The 27,541-nt window shown below is 42.9% G+C and overlaps 1 long non-coding RNA gene across 11 annotated transcripts in view; it reads right to left on the bottom strand.

The window, feature by feature from the left end:
- Positions 1-27,541, bottom strand: part of LOC144293854 (uncharacterized) — a 441,703-nt gene that overhangs the window by 96,427 nt on the left and 317,735 nt on the right. For 5 of the 11 annotated variants that reach the window (XR_013361196.1, XR_013361198.1, XR_013361193.1 and 2 more), the window contains one exon: positions 13,091-13,402. The exons of 4 other annotated variants lie outside the window; for them this stretch is intronic. This is a non-coding gene — a long non-coding RNA (uncharacterized LOC144293854). Of the gene's footprint in view, positions 1-13,090; positions 13,403-27,541 lie in introns of those variants that run through there. 2 more of the 11 variants (XR_013361208.1, XR_013361211.1) reach the window with 1 other exon arrangement.

Raw genomic sequence — 27,541 nt, 5'->3', positions numbered from 1 at the left:
TTGTACCCCAAACTCTTCACATTGCAGAGCTTTTCACAAGTCCCTGAAACTTCAACACCACCACCAACCCCTCCCTCATCAACATAACTCTTTATATCTCACCACTGATAATACAAAGGGTGAGCCTTTGATCTCAAGGGTTCCAGATGTATAGGTATCAAAAGAGCCACATGGATCAGGACACTCCCAGCAGAGCAACTGCTCAGAATGAGACATGGTTCCCAGTGCCTAGCCCTCTTCCCACGTGGGCAGCAGGGGCACCAGGTTACATGCAGATATCCTCCAAAACAAACTTGGGGAGGGTGAATCTTAACTATCTACTATCTTAACTATCTACCTATATCCCAATAAAAAAAGAAACCATTAAACATCTTAATATAAACTTCCAGGCAGGGTGTCACTAAATGGCACCACCATAGATATGGCAATGTAGGAAGTCAGAAGGCAATGTTAACTTTTATTAAGAGATATTATCAAGGGGAGCACAGTTTGGGCAAAACTGGCAAGATAGGCCTTTCCACTTAAGTGAGTGCCTACCACAGTTCATCCCCACACATTAGTAGCTCAGTTTTTATGTTGTCCCAACCCCCCCAGTAGAGGAATTTGATGCATGTGAAAGAGAAGTAGACTAGCAACTAAAGGTCAGTGAATCAGCTGTCTTTCAGATGAAGGTCACATGAAACTTCCTTCTAATTGGCTTAGGCAAAAGAGAATTTATTTGCTTATATTGATGGAACATTTTTAGATGGGGCACAATTCAGGGCTTAAACCATGTCCCAGGGGTGCCTGGGTGGCTCAGTTGGTTAAGCATCTGCCTTTAGCTCAGGTCATGATCCCAGGGTTGTGAGATTGAGACCGGTGTCAGGCTCCCTGCTCAATAGGCAGTCTGCTTCTCACTCTTCCTCTCCCTCTGCCCCTCTTCCCCTGCTCATGTTCTCTTTTTCCCTCTCTTTCTGTCTCAAATAAATAAATAAAATCTTAGAAATCAAATCAAATCAAATCTTAGAAAAACAAAATAAAACAATGTCCCAAGTATATCTCACAATTTTGCTGGCTCTTGGTTGACTCCAAGCCCAGGCTGTGTATGGAGTCCCCAGTACTTTCAATCTTTATGTCACAACAATCTAACAAAGTCCTGTGTTGGGGCCCATTGATCCCATCTTGCTTGAGTGTTCATCACTATAAACTATGGTTGTTGGGGTGGGGAACAAAATGCCCCTACCTGATTGGTTTATCCTGCTCATGAGTTCTACTCTGAGATCACCTTCTTGGTCAGAAGCTGAAAGGAGAAAGGAATCCTCTCTATCCAATCAAGGCCCCATTGCCCCAAGAAGGGAGAGTAATACAAAAAGTGTTATAAATGCCCACCACACTTGGGTTTGGCCCAAGTCTATTACAATGAGATAAATCCAGACTAATGATGATACACCAAGCTCCCAAATTTTCAGAACAGAGAACTATCAATGCTGCATGACTAAAGAGTGACTCAAAGGTATGGTGTTTCCCAGCAGGACCAGCAATGACATTTCTAGTACCCAGTGCTGCTGGGAAATTTAAAAGCCTTTCACATTGTGATGCAGTTGGTATATATGTGTGCTTCCCACTTCTCGATGATGTTGTGTTGACAGTCCCTCAACAACCCAAAGAAATAAGGCTATTTTTCTTCTCAATCTAGCTCACCAAAAATCAAGCCAACCTAAGAACTAACACTCATTCGTTCATTCTAGTTATTTATTGAAAGAGATCACACGATGGTGGTAAAAAACATGAATTTAGAAGCCAAAAAAGCACTAATTTGAAGGACCTGTTCTATTCCTTTGGCTAGGTAGACTTAGCTTATTTAATCTCTTTCAAGCCCCATTTCCCATATGTTTGTGAAGATTCCCTGAAATGATGTTTATAAAGTACTCAGCACAGTGGATAAATATGCAAAAAGTACTCAATACATATATTTTTTTATTTTTAAAAAAAGATTTTATTTATTTATTCATGAGAGACAGAGAAAGAGGCAGAGGCATAGACAGAGGGAGAAGTGGGCTCCTTGCAGTGAGCCCAATGTGGAACTCGATACCCAGACCCAGGATTGCACCCTGAGCTGAAGGCACACAACCGCTGAGCCACCCGGGCATCCCACACATTTTTTAAAAAATTTTTATTTATTTATTTGAGAAAGAGAGAGCATGCATAAGTTGGAAGAGGGGTGTAGAGAGAGGGAGACACAGACTCCTCCCTGAGCAGGGAGACTGACATGGGGCTCGATCCCAGGACCCTGAGATAATGACCTATGCCAAAGGCAGATGTGACTTAGCCAGGCACTCCTTAATACACATTCTTGTTAAGGGCCTACTATGTGCCAGGTACTTTGCTAGGCTCTCGACCATAGGGCTGAATAAGATATAATAAGATATAACAAAAGAATATTAAATATTAAATGAGATGAGATATTAAAAACTAGATGGTCTATCACTAGGAAATTTAGGTCTAAGAGAAGGAAAGGACTTGTCCAAAGTCATAGCCTAGAAGAGCAGAGCTACGATAAGACTCTTTCCCCGGACTCCATCTTTGTGCAAAGCTTAAAATCTCTGTGAATATGGTTGTAAACTGGTTAAGATAAGCAGGCATCCAAAAGATTATCGTTTCAAGCTGTAGAAATATGGATTATTTTTTCAGTTTAGATTCCTAAACCTGCCCCGCAGCCCAGCTACCTTAGTCCCCAATTACTACCTGATGATGCATGCACTGCAGCTTGCCTTTGCCAGCTCAAGATCAGTGACAAGGAAAGAAAGGCAGTGGCTCTCAGCCCAGCTCTGAAGCTGTGTCCTGCAGCAGGTGGCTGATGTCCAGCGCCCCTTGGAGCAGGCAAGATAGATCATAATCACTAATTAGGTAAGAAGGAGGGTCAAGGTCAGGGGCATGTCTCTGGCACCAATTCCCAAAATGTAACAGAACAGACCTCTGCAGACGGTGGTCTACTTTATGTCTCACAAACACCAACCAATCATCTAATCATAAGTATATCATGCTTGCCCCCATCTTAGCTCTTTGGCAAGGCCCTAAGGGTCCCAACTTAGATCTAGGACCCCAGCCAACCCTTGAAGCTGTCTTTCATTTGTTTTGGCTTCTGGAGAAGAGTGTTTCTAATGGATATGAGCCACCCTGAAAGTCACATACAGGAGTTTTTAATTCCAGTCCAGATGGGTGCCAGTTCTCCAGCAGATACCCAGCCAGACATTGACACAGATGCCCTGGAGGTCAGAATGAATTCACGACCAGGATCAGACATTTCATACACAATATGCAGCACCCCCCTCCAAAAAAAAGCAATATGCAGCCCATTGTATCCTGAGCATCCTGGATCACATTTCTTAAACCTCCCCCAAACCAAAACCAGGTTGCCGGGCAACTATGAGAGCAGAAAGAACCTGAATTTAGTTTTCAAAACTGATGGAGGTGAAAGAGGTCCAAAACACCTACAAAGAAATGGAGTCAAATTAATCTTCTTTCCAGAGATAGCGTCTCTTTACCTTTGAGCTTTCCTTCCCATCAGATCTTGAAATGGATTGAACCATTCATTCAGTAACTTATCTATAATATCTGTGTTTATTGTGTTCCAGATCCTTTGCTAGGTACAGCATTGTATTAGTGCTCAAGACAATGTACTGCCTACCCTCACAGGGCTCACAGACTTGCAGAAAACATGAACAGAAATAGTGGCGCATACTACTGACCTAAACTCAAGGTGCAGAGAAGGCACCCTTGAAGAAGTGAGGTTGAAGCTAAGACCAGAACCATGAGTAGGACTAAGTGAGGGAAAGAATGAGTATCTAAGGCAAAGGAAAGAGCATGAATGAAGGCCTTGAGGTGGGGAAATATAAAATACTATAAATACTAATAAGAACGATGATGATGATGATGATGATGATGATGATAGCAACTACCATTTACTTAGTGTTCATTATATGCTGGTTCCTTTTATGGACTGAATCATTTGATTCTTACAATTACCACTTGAAGTGAGTGCTGTTATCCCAGTTTACAGAGGATGAATTAAGACTTTCGTGTTGAGTCAAGTTATATAACTTTGCCCCAGTTACGTGGCCAATACCTGGACTTTGATGTGGGCAAGCCTGGCTCTGGTGCCTGCTCTCTGATGACCACCATCCAGTCTTTCATTTAGTCATTCCTTCATTAGCTGATATCGAGCACTTGGCTAGAAGTTGGGGGCTATAAAGAAGACAAAACTAGATATCCACCTCCAAGAAGCTCACAGTCTCTCAGCAAAAGTGTAAGGACCTGCAACAGGGGGCAGGCTTGAAATCTTGAAAGTGCTGCCTCCCATGATTGGTCTACACTGCAGCCAGGTCCACTCCTAATATTAGCAGGGCCCAGGACAAGGGTACAGATGGACGCCCACTGTATTACTTTCCTCAAGCTGACCTAACAAACCATCACAAACTTGGCTTAAAACAGCAAGAATCTACTCCCTCACAGTTATGGGCCTAGAAGTTAGAAGTCAAGGTGTCAGCAGGGCCATGCTCCCACTGAAGACCTTAGGGGACAACCCTTCCTTGCACCTTCCAGCTTCTGGGGGCTCCAGGTGTTCTTGGGCTTGGGGCTGCCTTCCCCTTCACATGACCTTCTCCCCTGTGTTTCTATGTCTTCTTTTTTGTAAGGACAATTGTCATTGGGCTTGTGGCCCACATCTTTAGCCACAATGACCTTATCACAAGATCCTTCACTTAATCACATCTGAAAAGACCTTTTTTTTTTTTTTTTTTGCAAATAAATTCACTTTCCCAAGCACCAGGGATTAAGATTTGGACATATCTTTTTGGGGCCATAATTCAACCCACTAAATGTATGTCTAAATATTTAAGTTATAACTTAAGCTAACAAACTGGTAAGTTAAGACTTTATCTTCTTACCTTGACATTTATACCTTCATGAAAATAAAATTCAAAAATATGTCCAAACCTATGGTTTCATATGACCAAAATTAAAATATTAAGGTTGATTGAATTTAATCGTCATTTATATATAGGGGGCCCAATGATAGGCTGATGATATTTAAGTACTTAATACATACATAAATTATTATGTCCCATAAAATTTATTTTTCTTGTCTTCACTTCAAGAAAATCACATGTTCCTATGATCAAGAGTTTCACATAATTTGTGTTAAATTGGCACAAAAAGGATAATAACACTCCCTTCACAAGTTTGTTGTGACAATGAAATAAGTCCAGCCTGCAAAAAGTAAAACATAATTTGTATTCAAATTGTGTAAAATTTGAATAAGTTTTCATTTAAAATGTTAATTGAGTATAAAATTTATAAAATTAGGGGCACATGGGTGGCATAATCAGTTAAGCATCTAACTCTTGGTTTTGGCTCAAGTCATAACCTCCAGGTTGTGAGATCAAGCCCCATGTCAGGCTCTGTGCTCAGCACAGAGCCTGCTTGGGATACTCTCTGCCCCTCACTCTCTAAAATAAATAAATAAATCTTAAAAAAACTAAAAGTTAAGTTTATTTCTCAAATAATTGTATATCTTTCTAAAATATTCAGTTATCTATTAAATTTAAAAGGTAAGATATGAACTATAATTAATGAATATCAAATTTTTAAACAATTATTTAAAGCAACCTTAATTTTTAAATCAACTTTTTGAATATTTAGTTAAAGCTTAATAAATGTTCTATAAAAATAAGATTATTTGTAATCTGAGCATTGAATGCCCATGCAGTTGATCACGTCATACTCCATAGATGTTACACCTAGACCTACATATATACAAATTTAAGAGTAGTAAAATTTTTTGTATTGCAAAATATTATCTATCCACCATATGTAACTGTTGTAAATATCATAATTCCGAGTACCTCCAGAACCACAAACTGGAACATGAAAAGAAAAACACATGTGAAACTACTAAAAACTATATACTTTATTAGTTTATTATGTAGAACCTATTGCCTTCATGCTACCTAAAAATAAGGATTTGACGTGCTAATTTGTCTTTTTCTTATCTAAGTGCTTCCACTGCTGTAGTTCTCTCCAGTCTTTTTCTAATGACAACAGCCACACGCCCACATACCTGAATGAGTTGACTTGTGTTTCAATGACATAGAGCAAGAGACATGGAGAAACATTTTCCTGGGGCCTGTATGGTGTATCTGTGAAAATGAATGTTCAGGGTTGCAAGGAATGATGCGCCAGCAATAATAGCTGTATCTCAAGGCCCTTGTGTGTTCTTACATAAATTTTACTGTGTGAGCATATGCTTATGATGTACATATCCCTCTAAAATGCATGAGCAGATTCCTCTCTGGCCCAGGGTTAGTTCTAGAATATATTTCCCAGAATCTAAATCCCACTTGGCCTCCCAAGATGGAGGCTGCATCTTCTCTCCCCACCTCCAAAGACAGAAGGCTAGCCTTGAACACTCTGCCTTGGAGTTATGGTTTGGATCCCTACCCCTGGCCTCTCTGCTGCTGACCACCTCCCCACCTACCTTCCCAACACCTGCTGACCTTTCTGAGGCCCTCTTTACTTTCCCCTGGAATCAGTTGACCTATGCATTCTTAGGCTCTTCTGACACTCCATTTGCCGGGGTCCCCAAATCTCTTGCCACAAATCATCCTGCCAGTTATTGGACGTACTCTCTTTGCTGAAGCCTGTTAGCTGGCGCTACAAGTGTGGTTGTCTTAGGATTACCACCTAAGCTGGATCTCTGGACAACCTCTTTGTTTTCACAACCTCTGTAAGGCATGGTTTTCCCTCATGGGATAGGTCAAGTTCCAGACTAGTTTTGCTAGCTAATAGCAGCCCGTCATAGAAAATGCCAGGGGCACCTGGGTGGCTCAGTCAGTTGAGCGTCTGGTTTTGACTCAGATCATGATCTTGGGGTCCTGGGATGGAGCCCAGAGATAGGCTCCTTACTCAGCAGGGAGCCTGCTTCTCCCTCTGTCCCTCCCCAGCACTGGTGTGCACTTGCTTTCTCTCTCTCCCTCTCTCTCTCTCAAATAAATAAATAAAATATTTTTTAAAAAAAGAAGAAGAAGAGGGACACCTGGGTGGCTCAGTGGTTTGGTGCCTGCCTTCGGCCCAGGGCGTGATCCTGGAGACCCGGGATCGAGTCCCATATTGGGCTCCCTGCAAGAGCCTGCCTCTCTCTCTCTACCTCTCTCTCTGTCTGTGTCTCTGCCTCGCTCTCTGTATCTCTCATGAATAAATAAATAAATAAAATCTTGAAGAAGAAGAAAGAAGAAAGAAGAAGAAGAAAGAAGAAGAAATAAGAACTACTTGTTTGGCAAGTAGTTTTTAAAAGTTTACTTCTGAATGTCTTGAAACAGGGCTTGCATCCTTCTCACAATTTTCTTATACATGGCCTAATTCACACACTTACATTACCAGCCTAGTCCTGTGTGTAAACAATAAAGCATTGTTTTTAGAGTCAGATAGAAGTGGATTTGAATCTCTTTTCTGTTTCTTACCAGCTTTGTACTCTCAGATGAGTGATATATCCTTTTAGAGCTCAGTTTTCTCGTCTTCCCAAGGGCTAACAAAATATACCCAGCAGGTTGTGATGGAGACCAGAAAAAAGGTGTTCAGTATAGTGTCTGCACACACCAGATGCTCAGTAGTGTTAGTTCAGCTCCCCTCATATGGGCTCCTTGGTTCTCAAACTGCATTCTTAAATCTGCCAGGGTTTGGGGTTTCTCAGTCTGGACACTTTATAGCCTGGTTCTGAATGGGGCCCTTTCCTTCCTCCTTTTGGATGAAGCAATTAAGGACTCAGGGGATAGCCTGCAGCCAGGAACCTAAGTCAACTAAATCCAATAAACGACTTCTTCTATTATGTAGAAATCATGGGTGCTCGTAGGTACTAATTGGCTGTCTTCTTTACTTTCCTTTACAGCATTTAAGTAGTTCCTTAACACAATTTTATTTTGGAGCTTCCTAATTATATTACTCCAGGCACCTATTGTCAATGAGCTTGCCAGTGGGAAAAAAAAATGGAGTTATTTATGCATTCTTATATTCCACAAGCACTTATGGGGAAACTCTGATGATCTCAGCATGACACAGCATGCCAAAGTGCAAGGTATAGTCCCTGCCCTTGAGGAACCTAAGGATCACTAGTGAGGAATGACAAATATGTGGGAAACGATTACATCAAAACTGTATGAATCAGGTGACAGGCACTTAAGGAGAACGATATTGTGGGGTAGCTCAATAATAGTAATATATCTGTGGTTATGTCTTAACTAATTATATATATATATTAAAGCAGATAGAAAATATGCCCTGAACCAAGGAAATAGCTATTGGCAACTGGACTGAGCCAGCAAGGAGCCTGACGCAATTGAAGTGAAAGCCAGCCACATGCAGATGAGTGCTTTCATTTCCATAGACATCACCAAGCTCTAAAGGATGGCGAGGATACCCCCAAATGTTTTTCCTCTCTCTGGTCTTTCTTCTAATTGGAGAAATCTGTCATGGTCTAGTCTGACAAAATATCCTAAGTACTGTGTGGGGAAAAAAAATTTACTCTCTCACTCAAAGACTTTCGATGGCTCTCTCCCACAATCCTACTGCTGCTCACTGAATCCAACTCCCCTCCTGGCCTCCGTATCCTTGTACATCAGATAGAGTCTCAGGGTTGGACTGAAACATAGTTGGATAAAGTAAGGTAGTAAACTGAGTTTGAAATGCAGCTCAGCCATTGGCTAGCTAATGTAGACCCCTACAGAACAGAATTCAGTTTCCTTGTGCCTCAAATGTATACCTTGTAGGGTTGTTGAAGAGATCCAAATACAATCAAAAGGCTTAGAATATTACTTAGCACATAGTAAATACTCAGTGAATGCTGCCTATTAGTAGAGCAATAAAAGTGTTGATTAATGAGGCAAATGAACCTAGAGGGAGGTCTCTACTCCCAACCCTTACACTAGCCCAGTGAAGACATCGAAGTTATACTGATCTCGTCTGTGGTAGTATTAAGTGAGGAGGGATAGCAAATATTTTGGATGATGGACTCATATCCCAAAACTATGCCAACAAGCAACTGAAATGGACAGATATAACAAGGTATACGGAATAGATAGAAACTCAGTCCAGTTTTCAGTGGTATACCAGCTCTGTGGAAGAAGAAGGAAAAAAGCCCGGGTTTGTAGCTTTTGCTGATTTCCATGGTATGAATATTCCTACCACAGCCAATGCCAAGCCACTGATGTGGTGTCACTTAACACAGAACTGTGAAGAGATACTCACACTGGCTCCTCTGATCAGTATGAGCTGGTTCCAGTACACCACTGAAAATATAATTTCTAGGGACGCCTGGGTGGCTCAGCGGTTGAGCGTCGGCCTTTGGTTCTGGGCATGATCCCAGAATCACGGATCGAGTTCCACACTGGGCTCCTTGTGGGGAGCCTGCTTCTCTCTCTGCCTATGTCTCTGCCTCTCTCTCTCTCCCTCTCTCTCTTTCTGTCTCTCATGAATAAATAAAATATTTTTTTAAAAAAAGAAAATATAATTTCTAAACCAGAGTTTAGAAAAAAAACAATGTGGCATAGTTCCTTACCCTAAAGCATTTCCACTGACTGAATTCAATGTATGAGAGAAGCCAGGCAGTGAAATAAATGCCTTAAGAGCTTGGGCTCTGTAGTTAGACAGCCATGGATTTGAATCCCATCTTCCCTGCTTGCTAGTTGCATGATCCTTGACAAGTCAATAAGCCTCTTTAATTCTAGTTTCCTCATCTATGAACTGGCATAATGATGTCTACTTCATAAATTTACTCACAGAGTTACATGAGAAATGTCATGTGAAGAAAGAGCTTAGCAATAAGAAAAAGGTCAAGCAATCAAAAAGGAAAAATGGACAGAATGGGTGTGTAAATGAGCTTTATCTGCATAACAAATCACCCAATATTTACTGATTTCAAACAGCAGCCCTCTACTTGCCTACAGTTGGCAATCCAAGCTGGGCTTGAAGGGAATGGCTCTCCTTCATCTAGGGGTTAGCTGGGCTTACCGTGTGTTTGCAGTCAACTGGTGACCTATGGTCTCACTGGTGTTTGGCAGTTGGCAAGACTGATGGGGGTTCCTGGGTTACAAGTCTGTCATCAACTAGCTGACTAGTCTGGACTCCTTCACATGGTGGTACTTGCAGGGTTCCCAAGAGCAGCAAGAAAAAGCAAACGCCACTCTTGTGTTTTTCCAAGCCTCAAGTTTTCTCATGTCATTGGCCAAGGCAAGTCACATGTCTCAGCCTAGAGTCAGTATGATGGGAACTACCCAAGGATGTGTATTTGGAGAGGGAAATTATAATTTCCCTTTTTACAGTCTCCCACAATGTAAGAATAGGCACTTGATAAAAGAGAAAATCTGAATGACAAATAAATGTATGAGTTGTCCAAACTCACTAGTAATAAGGAAAATGCAAATTAAAATGAGATATTTCGTATATACCAGGTTGATAATCTTTAAAAGTCTGATAAAACTCAAGGATGGCATGAAAACAGAGAAATCAGCAATACCCTACATAGCTGCTAGGGAGTGGACATACGGTGACACTCAGAAATACAGTGATCAAAATGAATAGATTTGGTTTCTATGAATCAATATTGAACACCTAATCTAAGTATGGAATAGTCAACAATAAGATTCGATACATTATATATGGACACTTTGTTTTTATAGATATATACATATATAATAAAACATAATACATGAATGGGAAAGATACACACCAATTTCAGAGTATTATCTCTTGGGATGAAGAGGTGAAGAGTAAAGAATGAAAAATAAGGGAAGCTTCGAATTTATCTGTACATTTTAATTCTCAAAAAGAGTGAAATAACTGTGACAAAATAGATATTTGTTGCATTCAAGAGATAGGTCCAAGAGCATTTATGTTTGAGGTATTCAAAATACTGTGTCTTTGAAATATTCCATAATTAAAGCGACATTTAAAGAAAGGTATCTGACGGTTCCTTTAAATGAAGAAGAAAAGGTTGGGGAACAAGAGGATTAGTTATGTAACTGATTAACTGCCTAAAAAATATAATTTTTGTGGGAAGGGACCACCAAATGTGGGGCAACCTGATTGGGTGGAGGCTACTGGTCAGGCAGTGAAAGAATTCACCCAAAGCAGAACAAAAGGTCTAGAAATTTACTGAATACAGTGCAAGAGAACAGTGGGCAGGGTGGCAAAGGAGAGACTGTGTGCCAGGGGGCAGTGTTAGGAGGATGTAGTTAAGGGGGAAGCTGAAGAAGTGTGGGAGCATATGGAATATTCCTTTTTTGGTAGCTGTATCCATGTGTAAGTAACCCATTGGTCACCTGGGGCTTATAGATATTTTGAGGTGGGTAGCCTGATGGGCCTGTTTGCATTCAGCCGGGGTGGGGGGTCACTCTGGGCCCTCCTTCTTTACTCAGGTGTCCACTGTTTAAGTTGGTTGCCTAAGAGCAGCCTCTGCAATTTTAGGTCACATTTGTCAAAGTGTGGAACGCAGAAAGAACGTGTCTACCATTCTGCGGCATTCTGCAGTGATCAGACTATGCCTGAGCACACTTTGGAAGGGGCACACGCTAATGTGAGTGTGACCGCTTGTTCAGTCAGCCACACCACTTGAGACCTACCTGGCTGTCACGGAGGACTTCACAGAGGACAGAAAATCAGAGGCCCACCTCTCAGAGGCTTAGCTTCCAACCCAGTCAATGCACACAGCATCCGTTAGAGCACAGAGAGTATGGGGCGGGGGGGCGGGGGTGGGAGTAGGAGGCCAGAGAGTTGACTGCATGGCGGATGTGAAAAATATATGCCCAAACCAAGTGGTGTGGGGAACGCTGACAAAGTTGCCATCTGCCTCTCTCTCCGACACTGGCTCTGAATCCATAGGGAACCCTGTGGCTTTAGATGGAACAGCCCTAGGCACCTTCCGGCACAAACACACTCAGCACAGACAAGGACAAACCAGCCTGTGTGCCCAGAGGCCTCACCAGAGCCTTCACCAAAGCCCAACGCTAGCACCCCCATGAGAACTTCTCCCCCAAGTAGAGCACAGGATGAGAGCCCTCTGCTCCACCCATCAGCTCCTCAGAGGATTTACCCCCTCAAGGCTGAACTGCAAAAAGAGTTATTTTTGCTATACTGTCTTTTTATTTCTTTTCAACCTCTTATTTCCTATTCTGTAATTATTGCCAAGAAATGTTCGCAGAAAACATGCTAGATTTCTGACAGTCTGTCATGTGGGAGAGAGATGAGCTCTTCCTGTGTGCTGCCCAGAGACTGCAGTCTGCCTGGGGAAGGTACAGGGAGAGGGGTTTCTGGCCACTGTGAGGGAGAGCTCTCACTGCGAGGGTTGCTGGATCCAGAGCAGTGGCCCACAGCCTCCCCTGAGGCTCACCCAGAGACTGCGTGAGAACATTGAAAAGCAAATGGTTGGCCTTACAAGTTCTCCAAAATGTCTTCATTTTTTTCTGATCCCAGAATAATCATTGTAAATTATTTTTTAAATTATAGAAATGTTAAGAAGGCAGTGTAGCCCCGTTATCTCATCTTTTAGAGAAAAACACTAACACTTCCATATGTATCCTTTTGAATTTTTTTGATGGGTATACAAACTTTTAGATACAAAACGGGACTCATGCTCTATGTAAATTGAATCACAGTTTGCTGCCGACCCACTAGGTTATATCTTGGAAGATTCTCTCATGTCTGGATGTACAAGACTGGCTCATTCTCTTCATGAGCTGCATTATTCCTGCATTCACAAATACGCATTGAATACAAACACCCACCTAGCCAGGCATTGCTCTAGGCATTCATGAACACAACAGTAGACAGAACAAAGGTTTTGCCCTCATGAGACTTCTTCATATCCTTGCAGAGAGAAAAAAATATACAAACAAACCAATAAAATATAAGATGTCCAAAAGACACATGCCATGAGGAAAAACAATAGGTTAAGGGAACATTGTACAACAAAGGACACTGCTTGTTTAGACTGCATAGTCTTGGAAGACTTTTCTGAGGGGTTCTGTATCAGTTATCTATAGCTATGTAACACATTATTCTACACTTCACGGTTTAGACCACAATATTTATTAACTCATGTTTTCAACAGGACAGGTGTCTAGAAGCAGCTTAGCAGCATCCTCTGCCTCAGGGTCTCTCACAGGCTGTATTCAAGGTGTCAGCCAGGTCTTTAGTCACCTGAGGGCTCAAACAGGGAAGGATCTGCTTCCAGACTCACATGGTAGTTGGCAAGAATTAGTGTCCCACAGGCTGTCCTCTGAGGGCCTCAGTTCCTCACTGGCTGTTTGTTGGAACTTTCTCTGAGTTCCTTGTCACATGGTCTTCTCCACAGGGCAGCTCACAACATGGCAGCTAGCTTCATCACAGTGAGCAAGAAAGAAGAGCCAGAGAGGGAGAGACAGAGTGTCAGCAAGATGGAAATCACAGTGTTTTATAATCAATCTCACAAGTGACATCCCTCATTTTTTTTACTTTCCATTCCTTAGTAGCAAGTCACCAGGTCCAGTGCACACTCCAAGGGAAGGGATCACAAGGGGTGTAAACCCCAGGACGAGGGATCATTGGAGCCATATGAGAAGTTGCCTACTATGGGGTGATATTTGAACAGAGACACGAATGAAGTGAGGGAGTGAGTCATGTGAATATCTGAGCAAAGAACTTTCCAAGAACAAGAGCAAAAGCAAAATCCCTGAGGATGGAACAGGCTTGATCTGAATGAGGAGCATCCCTGTGGCTGGAGCAGCAGAGGGAAAGAGTGGTGGTAAGTGAGGTTGATGAGGAAAGTGGAGACAAGATCATGGCAGCCCTTGCAGGCCACAGGAAGGACTTGGGTTTTAGTTCCTAGTGATAAGCAGCAGTTTGCCTGGTTTGCATAATTTATTTACCTGACTCTTCATTGACAAAGATTAATTATAATAATTTTCTGTTTCTGAAAATGCCATACCCTTATATGCATGTGTACACACATTTGTGCTGGTATTTATATAGTATATATGCTCATAGGTATGTATGTGTCTACATGTCTTAAGGGGATTTTTCTGGATCAAAAAGTATGTGCATTTAAACATGTAGTTACACACATATAGCTAAACTGCACTTTAAAAGGCTTTCCTATTGTCTCTCCCATCAATATTGTGCAAAAGGAGAACCCTTGGCTAAGGCTAAGTAGTTTTAAGCTTTTGAATCTTTGTTAATCTAAATGTGGAAAATGTGGCATTTCATTGTGATTTGCCTTTGCCTTTCCCCTCTAAAGAGGATGAGCAGTTTTGCATCTCTAAGGAGGATGAAGTTTTTTGCATCTTTCTGTTTCTTCCTTTGTAAGGCCTGTTGAGGTCCAAGGGTCCTCTTCTCTGACGGACCCTGATGGAAGCTGGCCCGGGGACCCCAGGCACTATCCGCCTGTCCAGTACCGCTTATCTTTGCTTTCTGGGGTCCCAGGACACACTCTGGTCTCCCCACTGCCAAGCCATTGCTTTCTGCCTTTGCCTGAACTCCTTTCCCAGGTGCATATCCTCAGCTCCCTGTGTGCCAGAGGTCTCAGGTCCTCAGAGCCCCTCCACAGGGTACCAGGTAGGGTAATGGTTAGGAAAGTATACACTAGACCCCCATCCAGCTCCAACTCCAGCTCCTGTAACTCTCTGACCTTGGGTCAAATGCTGAAACAAAATGCCTCCATTTCTTTCTCTTAACTAAAGTCAGAAATAATAGTTGCCTCTTCAGTAGGTTGGCATGGGGATGAAATAGATAGTTCAAGAAAGCCACTAAATATAGTACCTGGCACTTAGTAGGTGGTCCGTAAGTGTGAACTATTGCCATCATCTCATGTTGCCATGCTGGCCACGGAGTTTTTACAAGGCATGACAATATCTTATTCATTTCTCTATTACTGGAAGCACCTCATACGGTAGCTTGCACAATACAGCTTTTGATAAATTATTGTAGAATTATTTGTGTATGTGTCAAATAAAGGAATTCACACCTGAATGAATGAATGAATTGCATATGTAGTCTTAATATAAAGGGACTTAACTGCCAACTGTTATCTCGTGTACAATTGGGAATCCGTGAAGGATTTCTTGAAGATTAAATAACATAAAACAATGTTTTAAGAAGGAATTTAAGGAATAAGTAAATTTGCAAATAAGATTTTTTTTAAAACCTGAAGATTTCCCCAGTCCCCATGAAGGCAAGAGGCCAATACACATTGGAAGTGTTTTCAGCTGTCTGCTCATGCATAAGCTCAGCAGCCCACCCCCCATTTCTCTAGCTCACCCTGACCTCCCGTCGGCCACTATTGGGCTGAGCCCCCTCTAGAAATGAACACACAAATGTGCTTACTGGTTTTTTTTGCCTCTGGCACTCTTTCCAGCATGTACAGTGGTTTAAAACAGAGGCAGACAACCACAGCCCGCAGGCCACATCCAGCTTGTAGACATATTTTGCTGCACAAAAACAGTATTTTCTAAAAATCGAATTAAAACTCAAGAAGTTTAAATTATTTCAAAATACATATATCTGGCTTCTCTTGCAAAATCTGAAGTCCGGCCACAGGGGCCAGCCCTCCCATGTGGAAATGTCTGTCTGGAATCATGTAGCAGCAGCCCCCTTTAGACAGGTATGTGCCTGATTCCAGGTCCCCACAGTCCCTACCTGCTTGTCTCATTGTTTATGTTGCATGGATGCTGAGCCACATGAGCCTTCAACACTTGCATCAAAACCATTATCCCAAGTGCACACTGGTCTTGCCCTTCACAAATGAGCATTTCAGCCCCATACAACCCTTTAAAGGCACAGAGCAACAATCCCTTAATCCCTGATATGGTTTTCGAGAAAGAGGCCCTTCTTTATATTCAAATACATCTGAACATTGTCTACAGTTCTAACCTCTGGATACTGAGTTCCCATTTGACCACCACTTTTTATAAGAAGCAACTCTTTAAACATCCTATGGAAGACATTTTGGAAAACACAGCCTGGGAAGGTTCAGAGACCTTCCAAACCAAGAGAAAACCCTGCATTCACAGAAGGAATCCTGCAGAATAGGAGCAGCACTGCCCACTTCCAGCCCCTATCCAAAGAGATGACATGTGGCTGAAACAAGCCATCCACCAGATGGGTCAACAGCAGATGGAGCTGGGGAAGAGGAGGACCCATTGCCTGCAGGATCAATCCTGGATAAAGACTCTGAGATGGAGATGTGTGTGCAAGAGGTTCAGCTGAGTGTGCACTAGGTAACAAGAGGCCTAGGTGATCCTGTAAGGGGCTCAGGAGCTGCTGGAACTTTCAGAGTTGTCTTCCACATTGAGACAAGGGGACCAGGCATTTTTTACTATCTGTATCAAATAGTCACTGAAGGAGAAAATATAACCTTGGTGGTAGGGGTGGGGGCATCTCTCTCTAGCCAAAGACAATTCCCAGAGAGGATGTAGCTGTGAGCCACCAACAGCCCACACTTGCTGTATGAGTGGATGTGTGACAGTCCTGAAAAGGGGATCTGACTGGAACTCACAGACCCACGTCACTCACTTTTCTTCTTGAGGGTTAAATGGCACCACCTTCCTTCCCACCAGTGGCAGCAGTGACTACCACATGGAAGTCAGAGGGCAGGACATGGAGGCAGAGCTCTATCATCTTGCTTCCAACTTTTAGCACTGGTAAACAGGGTGATCGTTCTGAAGCACAGTTCTGATCACATTTACATATACTTAAAATCCTCAATGGATTTCCATCTGAATGAAGTAAAGAGTCCTTAGCCTGGAATTCTAGGCTGTCCAATTGTCTAGGGCTACCTTTCCAGTTTGTCTCCAATTATTCTCCTGGAAAGCCCCACACAGTCTCCACAGTTCATCTCCTTCATGTTTTTGCCCTTGGTGATTCCCTCCGCCTGGAAAAACCTTATTTCCTATGTCCATATATCTAAATCTTATCTAACTGTTTTAGTTTAGTTCAAATGACTCCCCAGTTCCATCTAACTGGAAGCAATCTCTGTCTGATCTTATAATAACATTTTTATCATCAATTATATACAATTTATCTCATATACTAAACTGTTTACTCCTCAAGGGAAAGATTTTAGTCTCATTCAGTGTTTTGTGCATAGTAAATACTTAATGAATGTTGGATGAATGGATGGATGGACGGATGGATGGATGGACAGATGGATAGGTGAATAGGAGTGTAGATGGGAGAATGACAGGCATTGGATAGATGTCTTGTGATTGAGGTAATATCAAGTCTTGTCTTCACTCTCTTCCTGGGCTCAGTGCAGTCTACTAAGTTTGTGCATAAGAGTCATACTGGTCCAAAAAGAACCAAAGATGTATCCAAAGATGTGTTTTCTGCATCAAAATATGAAAATTACCTATTCAGTACTGAAGGCATTGAGGAATCACTGATTCACCTTTTTAAGCTTATTACCACATTTGCTCCTAAGAAGGAAATACAGGTTTCCCATGCTATCCTAAAGAAGAGCATTCCTACAAAGTCTTTTGTAAGCCAAAGTGGCACACATAAGAGTGAAGAAGTAATTACCATCAATTTATATGGGAAAATTGTTGAGCATTCCCAGACCCAAAAAAAATAACCTCTTAGGTTTTTCTGATACTTTAGGACACATCCTGCTAACGGATGCACAAAATAAATCCAGATAAATAAAGCACAGATGCTCACAGACACAGTTCAAAGCTGTGGCAGCTAGATGCTGAGATACGGAGTGTAGGTCCCCAGGAGGGAGCTTGGCGGGGCCACTCTCTCACTGCTGGGGTGTGTGCTGCCTCTGTAATGGCAGGCTACAAAACAAATGTTGAACGCTATTTTCACTTCTCGCCTTTTTTTGTAAAAAGTGAAAATCTTCCTTGGATTTCTTTCAGTTAGTGAAAACAAGTACTTAGATGGGTTTTTTTTTTTTTTCATAAAACCAAAGTGGCATAACTTGGACTTTTGAAAAGTGAGGGATCCCTGTAACACATAAATCCTACTTGAGTGTACCACAAAACAGCCCCCTAGCCAGCTGTTACGTTTCAGGTAGTACCACTCAGAAGATTTCTTGAATCTCAGATAGTTGTTAACAAAACAATATGCTGATCAGTTCCAAAAAAATAAATCAGAGGCAATCAGTTTTGGCAGCTGCTTGGCTCGTGAAAGGTGACACCCAATTAGAGAATATGATCCACCCCAAACAGTGTGTGCTTCCAACAGCCCACGGTATTTACAGCCGCAGTCATGGGTCTGACAGCTGTGGATCCCGCCTGGAGTCACAAACTCCTCCAGAAGCCATAATAATAACCTTTTACTCCTATGCGATGCTGCCTTTCATCTGAGTTCTCACAACGACTCAGTGAGATAGGGATGGAAAGTATTCCCATCCCCCTCTGAAGCCCAGACAAGAGAGCATCAGAGAGGAAAGGGTACCTTGGTGTAACGTGATGGTAAAGCTAGCGTGGAGCAACAGGGCCACAAGGAAGACTTAGCCTGTGACACATTCACAGCAACAACTCCTTTGCTATTGTGTGACCTCCTCACCCACATCTTTGCCCCTGGGTCTACAGGGGGTAATCACCAAATACATAGCCAGTTTATTAATGACTTGTACATGTGACATGGTCATTGTTTAGAATTTTAGCACAATTTCGGCAAGGGAATTATTCTTAATACCTCATCAAAATTATTTCTACAAAATGTAACCTCAGTCTCCTTTGTCCCATTCTCATGTCTTTAATATCCTTTAGAAGAAGGGCAAGTCCTGATTTTCAAAGGAATAAGATGGTCTCTATCAACCCCTTGGGCAGATTGTGTAATAGGAAGAATGTGAACTCAAAGATGGGGAGCATGTTCATTCCCTGGGAACAACTTAGACTCACTAAGAACAAGACATGAGGTAGGCTTGTTGGTGGGATGACCACAAGAAAGACTCAAAGGGATGCAGTAGATATAGTGCTTATTAATTTTAACAATGTCTTTGATGGAATTTCCTATTTTGTGAACAAATTACAGAGATGTGGACCTCATGATATACCATTTGGTGGATTTGTAACTGGTTGAATAAATTCAGAGATGATAAGTAATGTGTGATAAGATCCTACAGTATACTCTGAATGATATAATGAAGAATTTTGACTTCTGTCTTATCTAGTCCAAAACTTTTATCAAGTATTATTAATTTTTTGGCCTCTAGAGCCCATCGATCAATCTACATGGCTTAAGGTTGAGAGGAGAAGCTGAGGAGGGGCATCAGAAACTTCAAGCCAAAAGCAGTCTGGAGCGAGAGATGCATCAGTTCAAATCTGACAAGGGGTGCCTGGGTGGCTCAGTTGGTTCAACTTCTGACTCTTGATTTCAGTTCAGGTCATGATCTTAGGGCTGTGAAGTCCAATGCACATCAGGCGTGGATCCTGCTTACGATTCTCTCTCTGCCTCTCCTCTCTCCTCCTCCCCCAGCTTTTGCATGGGCACAGCCAGCTCTCTCTCTCAAAAACAAAACTGCACAAGATAGTATTTCAATGGATATTTTTTAAACATTGGGGTTCTATTAAAAGACTCAAGTGCACAAGTAGAGGATGAGGAGACATACCTTGGAACAACTCATAACAAGAAGACCACAGGTGTGAGAGTACATGTAGTCTCAGATTCACACAGTAGTAGGGGGGCTCTGGCCAAGGAAGCTGCTAGGAATATAGAGTGCAGTGTTTCAGTGGGAACTGGTTCCTGTTTTCTTCTCCCCATGATCCTGAAGATCTGTGCTTAAGATGGTCACTAACCAATTGGAAAAGGGTCACCGGTGGGTGAAGAACAAGGAAAAGATGCTGGACACCATGTTAATTAAATCGCAAACAAAGGTGCTAGAAGTGCTTAGCCTGATGATCTTTGTCTTCAAATATCTGAAAGATTCTCCCCTGAAATAGTGAGTATTCTCATTGTTTGAACCCTGGCACTGGCAGCACTGGAGCTAGTGGGCAAGAGCTAAAAGGAAGCAGATTTTTGTTTGACTTTAGGAGGAGGACCCTAAGAATTGCAATTTTCCAGATAAGGCTACTTGTCAGGAAGAGGTGCAGAAGTATATATGAGACAGGCCCACAATGAAGAAAAGTTGTAATGTGGGTGGGTTTATGGGATGTGAGTGCTCTGAGCTGACACAATGAGAACATAGGCTGTTAACCTGGGAGTGGGCCATCAGCGAGGTGGCAGTGGAGCTGACCAGCCCTCTCTTGCATCAAGGGCTCTTTATGGTTGGTCCACCCCTCCTCATGCCTTCTGGCCCCTGACTGGTGCCCTAATGTTAATAAGTCCTTCAAGCCAGCCTGAAAGCTCAGGCTGAGTGGTTTCAGTATCTCCTGTTTTTCTCAGGGTCTTCTTCCTCTTCTTCTCCTTCTCCTTCTTTTTACCATTTTTTTCTTAACCACCTTTTTGGCTTCCCCTGGCCCCCTCCTGTCCTCCCCAGCCCTGCATGTCCTGGTCAGCTGTGAGGCTGTGAGGCTCCCCACTTAGCACAGTACTGAACTGATGGCTAGAAAATTAGGGATGCTAATGATGGTGGGATGGGTGACCCAGAGTGCTCAGCAAATCTCCTCCCTGAAGCTATCTCCACACAAGAGTCTACTTTGTAAAGATGGATCAGAGAGCATCAACTAAGTGAACCAGAAGACATCTGAGAGGGGATGGGAAAGGAGTTCTTATAGTCTAAATCCCCACTCTGTGAATGTCATTGTCTTGGGGCTTTTGATACACATTATCACATGCAATCCTCACAATACCCCCCTTGTTAAGTCAATTCATCCCTTGTAAATGGAAGGAAACTGAGGCTCACAGGGTTAAGTAACCAGCTCAAGGTGACAGGGCTGGCAAGTTGCAGAGTCAGGATTTAAATTCAGGTCTGCACAGCTACATCCCATTCCCGCCCCGCTACAAGTCTTTTCTGATTTAAGAAATCAGAATCCAGCAGGCTTCATCCTATGCCCATTTTGAAATTAGTTGTAGAATTTCATTCTTCCAAGAGGTTTGCTTTGGAGCAACACTCAGGGGAAAAAATATCACTCCACTGGGCATCGATTAGTGATATTAAAATGCCTTTAGAAAAGACAGAATGGAGCAATGCAGGGCATTAGCCCTGAAATTAAATTCAGGGTGCTAGCGCTACAATTATAGATCCAGGGCTGGAAGAGGATGGAGGCTGGCTGGTACAGGTTCCTGCAGAACCATCCCCACTCCGTGTTTTCCAGTGTATCTGAGCAGCTCCCTCCCAACTGAGGCATTTATCTCTGCAGTGATACACCAAAGAGTCATTTTCTTCACTTTTGCCCAAATTTTGACATTTATAAAAGAGTCATGGACATACTACAATACAGGTTTCCATTTGGTACTATCAATTTGCCCTAAAGAAATACTGCATTAAATTACAATAGTAAGCACTACAGCATAATGTTGGCTGGGAGTATGGGCTCTGTTGCCCTGGCTACTCCATCACCCACCAACCCAGACTCCATCACCACTCCGTAACCACTAACTTCTCTGGGCCTCAGCTTCCTTCTTTGGATTGTCTTGAGAATTTAATTAGTTAATCCATGTCATACAGAGTAAGCGATATATTGTGGTTTGGTTTGGTTTTTTAAGGAGAAGGGAAAACATGGTCATTGTGCAGCATACTCCCAACCCAAATTTTGGGAATAACAGCCAACACTCTCAAAGGATGCCTCTGTTAGACTCTACATCCCCTCCATTATTCACAACATCTCTACAACTTGCCACACCCAAGTCACCCACAACTACTGAAATTCTCAACCAATGAGAGCTGAATGCTGGTGATAAAGTGTGAGAATAAGAATCAAACAATTCATTTTCTGGATATTGTCATTTCTTAATTTAACAAAGTGACTCTTGACATTAGCTGACTGTGTTCACTTCTCTTTAGCAATTCCATTGAGGGGCAACCCTTGATTGGGGTAGCCAGAGAAAGGAACAGAGAACTTTTCCAACAAACTAAAGGTATCCTACATTCATTCATTAACAGATTGACTCATGCATTTGATGAATAATTTCCTGAGAAACCCTTTATGCCCAGTGCTCAGCTGGGTTCTAGAGATTCAGTGATAAGACAAAAAGACATGTTCCCTGCCCATATGGTGCCTCTAGCACAATACAGGACAAACAAGTAAACAATTATATCATAAAGAATCTCCACAGGGAAACAGGAAGAGTGGGGGAAGGGGTGATACTTAGACAAGGTGTTCAGGGAAAGCCTCTCTGAGGAGAAAATGGGTAAGACCTAAAAAATTAAAAGACAGATGTGATAGGCACCACTAGTTGCCTACCTACTATTTTTCCTCTTCTTCCTTATTCTGTTTAGGGCCACAGTGTATCCAGCTGAAAGTATCCAGCCATGATTTTATTCGGGGTCACAGCACAGTAGCTAAAATATACTATCCCGGCCTTCTTTGTAGCAAGATATAGCCAATGGGACCGTGCTCTGGCCAATGATATATATATCATATATATATGCTGGGGTTTTAGCCTAATGGTGCTACCTTTTCTTGCTTCCCTTCAACTCCTTTTTCTTACCTGAATTATGGATATGATGCCTGGTGTTGTGGAAGCCATCTTGTAACCATGAGTCAAGACAACCAAGACAGAGTCTCAGGGATCTTGTCTATGATATTTTTGAGCAAATGTGTCCAACCAAGACAGAGTCTCAGGGATCTTGTCTATGATATTTTTGAGCAAATGTGTCCAATGCCACATTTTTCCAGAAATCTAACTGAATCATCAAACAAACAAACAAAAACCCTTGTATGTATTGAAGTCCTATTGTCCGAGTTTTCTGTTATTCAGAGTCAAAGGAAATCTCTCACTGATATACCAGCACGCAAAGCACAGAAGGAAGGGCAGAAGAAATGACATGTCCAAGGACCTTAAGGCAGGAATGAGCAGGAATGAGCTTGGCAGGTTTAGAAACAGAGAGAAGACCAGTGTGACTGGACTACAGCCAGGGAAGCGAGGGCAGCTAAGTTTGGAGACATAAGCAAGGGATAGGCCATTCAAGTCTTATAGGCCAGGTGAGGAGTTTGAATTTTAGTTTAGGGGTGAATGGAAACCATTCGGTAGCTAACATATATTCTATAGATCGTCTGCCTGCTGTGTGAGAAAGGCCCTCGAGCAGGGCAGGAGTAGCAGCAGAGACACCAGTGAGGGCCACTGCCACTGTCTTGAGAGCGAAGATGGTGGCTCAGAGAATAATTGGGGGAGGGGAGGGAGTCAGTACAGTATATGAAGAACCTAACATTTTTTTGTTCATTAAGACAAACTGTTTATTGCCACAGACCAGGGCAGTGAAATAATATTAAACGTACCAGCTAACATTTATGTGTTACATGCTTTACAGATACTGTCTCATGAATCCTTATAACAGCCCTTTAAGGTAGACATCATTATTATCCCCATATTATAAATGAGCAAAATGAGTCATAATCAGATCAAACAACTTGCTCAAGGATAATATTGTTAGTAAGTTAGTGGAGCTGGGTTTCAACCCCAAACCCGTCTGATTCCATGACTCAAGCCACAAGGCACTGACCGACAGACTACTGTAGAGAGATTTTCTATTCTGTACACATTTGACACCCCACATAAAATGTCTCCATTCTCCCCATGCATGGTCTAGCTCCTTATCCCCTGGGCAGTAAAACCTGGGCACATTTATTGAGCCTTTATTACATGCCAGACTTGTACATTTATTGTGCCCACTTTGCAGATTGGGAAACTAAAAGCACAAGCAGGTTATGTAATTTACCCAAAGTCGAAAATCTGGTCATCTTTAAACCCAGGCCGCCTGACATGTTTGGCCACTGCCTCCTCTAAAGGAATTTGCTCCTGTAGAGAGGATCTGAACCTACACAGAAGGTCACCTGAATGGTGCAAGGGTCCCAAGAGCTGCTGCTTCACCAAGCCAGCCCCGCCCCAGGATTGAAGGATGGCAAAAACATGGAGATTGGCAGGTTATTTCAGCTACGTGTAACATCACTAGGCCATAAGTCCAGGGACGACCAAGCCAAGCACAGAGATGGCCCTCACACCCTGAATAAATCCTGTCTCCTTCTGGTTCTCCTTTGTCACCTCTTTGGAGAGGTTGTCCCCGATGACCCCTAGCTAAAGCTGTGCCCCTTCTCTCATGTCACTTGCTACCCCATCAATCCTTAGCATTTATAACTTTTGGTTAGTATCATTTATCCTTTATATGTTTGCCAGTCTCTACCCACTAGAATGTAAACTTTATATCCCCTTTGCTTAGAATATCTGACACATAGTAGGCATTCAATAACTATTTGATGAATGAGTGATTGAATAAATTAGTTAATTACATTTTAGTTTGCATTTGCACCTGAGGAAAACTATAAGCTTCTGGCAAATACATGGATGTCTCTTGAGCTTTAGCATCTGGGACAATAGAAGGGAGGACTAAGAAACAAACTGCTAAAATGACATAAGAAAACAGTAATAAGATTATTGCAAGTGGGCCAGACCTACCCACTTTTTAAAAACCTCACATAGGCACAGTGGCTTTCTTCTAGTCCCATGGAAGGTGCCACAATGCACCACAGAGCAATTAATTAAGCAACCAGACGCTTGAGTTAGTCAGAAGTCACAAGGGAAAGGGGCAGCGGTGGGAGGGCTCCCTGGGGGAGGGCAGTGAGAGGAAGTACAGTCCAGGGAGCACCCAGGAGGGGGACCCCATCATCCTCATCTCCTGGTTCATTATTCCCATCAGCAGTAGTGGAGGCTCCCAAAGAGCCATGCTCTCCTCCGCCTTCCACTGTGGGCAGCAGCAGAAGGAATCATGTGTGCCTAGTTCTTTTTGGAAATCTGTGTCCCACTGGGAATCAGTTCCATTTCAATTTGAAATTCAAAAAAATAATAATAAAAGTTAAACAAAACAGAGGTTCTCTGATGCAGATGAGAGTCATCCATTGCTCATTTTTGTCTTCCTAGAAATCCATGCATGATCTTTCCCTGTTTGGGGGAACATTTTTGCAGGCTGGCTTTTCTCACTCTCTTTTGAATACCTCAAGCAGAACACCCCTCATGCTGTTAATGACTTCAAAGATACCGGGTCCACTGTGCGGCAAGTGATAAAAATGTACACAGCATGTGTTGGATAAATTAATAAACTCTCCAGAGCCTCCAAGTCCTCGGGCCCAGCAGCACCGTAATGAAATGTTATTCTGAAGTGGAGGAGGTGGGAAGGAGAAAAAGGGGAGCAGTATTTAATATATGCAAATTAACTAGTATGCAAATTGCCACTAAGTTAAAAATAACGGACTGCGAAAGGAACCCATTTTTTAAGCAGCTTGTTTATTCATTAGCCTAATTCCCATTATCAATCCTTCTGTTTTCTTCTTTATTAAGTACTCACATTTGGGGAAGTTTGCTTCCTACAAATTGTTTTGCTCCAAAACCCATAACACTGCTTAGAACAATCACCATACATTAGCTTTTCTCCGTCTCATTCTTGATTTTGCCCCTCTGCCTGCATTCTCTTTCTTTCTTCCTGTACCTTTCCTCCCTTTCTTTCTGTCATCCTCACTGGCCTTTTTCTCTGACACCTTTTGTTTCTCCAGTGCGTGAGGCTCCCAGGCAAGCAGGCAGTGTGGGGCAGGGGCAGGGAAACCTCCTACCTCAAAAGGCACAGTGGCTCTCCCAACCACTGGCCCCATGGGCTGGACTCTCAGATACAAAAGGCACCAGAAGCTGGCTCCCTATTACCTTGGGGTGTGGACGACCATCAGTCCCTTGACAATAACATCAGGGCAGCCAGAACAATGCACCCCCTGATTCCGGTCTGTATATGGCCTCCTCTGCCTCAAGACAGACCTTACACAATGTTAAGACAAATTGGCAGCCAAAATCCTCCTCTTTTGTCTCAAGAAGCATCCACCTCGCTATGTGCAAGCTCTGGTGCCCCCTAGAGGCTGAGAGTGGTGCAAAGTGCTGGGATGGTGGCAGGGAAGGCAGGGCCGGAGGAAAACACAGGGAGGGTTCTCCGGCACAAAGCCCCTGGCTGCAGTGTGTCTAGAGGGCATATCCAGAGAGTGTGGGCACCTGTGAGCAGCTGGGGAGGGGGCCGAAGGCAGAGGCTTTGCTGATGCTGCGCATGAGCTTGCAAGGCTGTGTTTTGGTATTAACTCTTGTCATTTTTCACGTGGTTTTTAATCACATAGTTATTACAAAGCATCAAGATCATTTTTTACCAAGCGCTTCTCTATACAGGGTGCTTGGCTGCGGCCCTGCAAAGCTGTTTGTGCAGACCTGCCCCGTGGAGTGTGCGGTCTTAGACACACAAGCACGCACCCTGAGGCTCAGAGTCTCTCTGTGCCCTGGAGAAGCTGCGGTGGAGGCCCAGGGTACAGAATCTTAAGGCTGGCCCTGCCGGGAGCCCTTACTCCACATCAAACTGTGCTGCAGATCAGACGCAAGGGAGTCGATGTGAACACATATCCCCAGAGCAAATAACTCTAATTCTCACTCTTTCCTGAGCTCCCACTTGTTAGTGCTTAGAATTCTCCTGGGAGACATGCTATGTCAGACCAGGAACCACATTTTTCAGGTCGCAGCTCAGGGCCAGAGCTTTGCCAAAGCATCTCTTACTCTAGGGCAATGATGTCAAATGTGAAAGGTCACACTCAGGTGGCTGCTTGGCATCGTCCAGAGACCAGGGACAGCTGGAGAATGAATTTGCATCAGCTCCTGAACCTCCAGCCTGCACTACAATCTCCCATTGCTCTTAAGGACCAAAAATGGTGTCAAAAGACTAAAGACCTCAAAGAGGCAGGCAACGTCAGAAACAGTCACTGACACTAAGCTTGAGATTGAGCCAGAAAAATAAATCATTATCATTTAAGCCCTGCACGTTTTTATACATACTGTCTTTGCAATATTTCCATAGAATGAGCAAATAAATCACCCTGCTCTTGACATTTTTAATAACTTTAAGAATGTGGTTAGGGTAATACTTAACTTTATTGACATATTGTATGGTTCATCCATCTCATCAAACCTCAATGAAACTTCAATGAATATTAACCGAGGACCCATAATGTACTAGGCACTGCCTGGAGAATCCCCCAAGCGGTCCCTGTCCCCCTCCAGGAGCTCTAACTCATCGGCTTGACTCCTGTCTGTGGAAATCAATAGCCCACAAGCAAGACTAAATGGAGCAGGGTACAGCCAGACTGTTCAGATTCTGGCTGGAGGATCTGGCTCCCTGGGTTTGGGGAAACCCTCTTTTTTGGACTCTGACTGCTTGAAAGTGTTCTCAGGGTCAGGAGCCTCCCTTGTGCATTAGACACAGACCTGATGAATGGAAAGAAGAGAGGAAAGAATTCCACTCAGTAGCCAAACCTAAACACAGGAGATGTAGTCGCAGTATGTCATTCTGGGACATGACCTTGCCTGGTCCCTGATGTCCTTGGACACAAGCCAGAAGCCCAGAATAGGTCCTTAAACTCATCAA

This window comes from Canis aureus, chromosome 22 (assembly GCF_053574225.1).
Source record: "Canis aureus isolate CA01 chromosome 22, VMU_Caureus_v.1.0, whole genome shotgun sequence".
Classification (NCBI taxonomy): Eukaryota; Metazoa; Chordata; class Mammalia; order Carnivora; family Canidae; genus Canis; species Canis aureus.
Note: the sequence above shows the minus strand (reverse complement) of the source record. Positions and strands in the feature narration are given on the sequence as shown.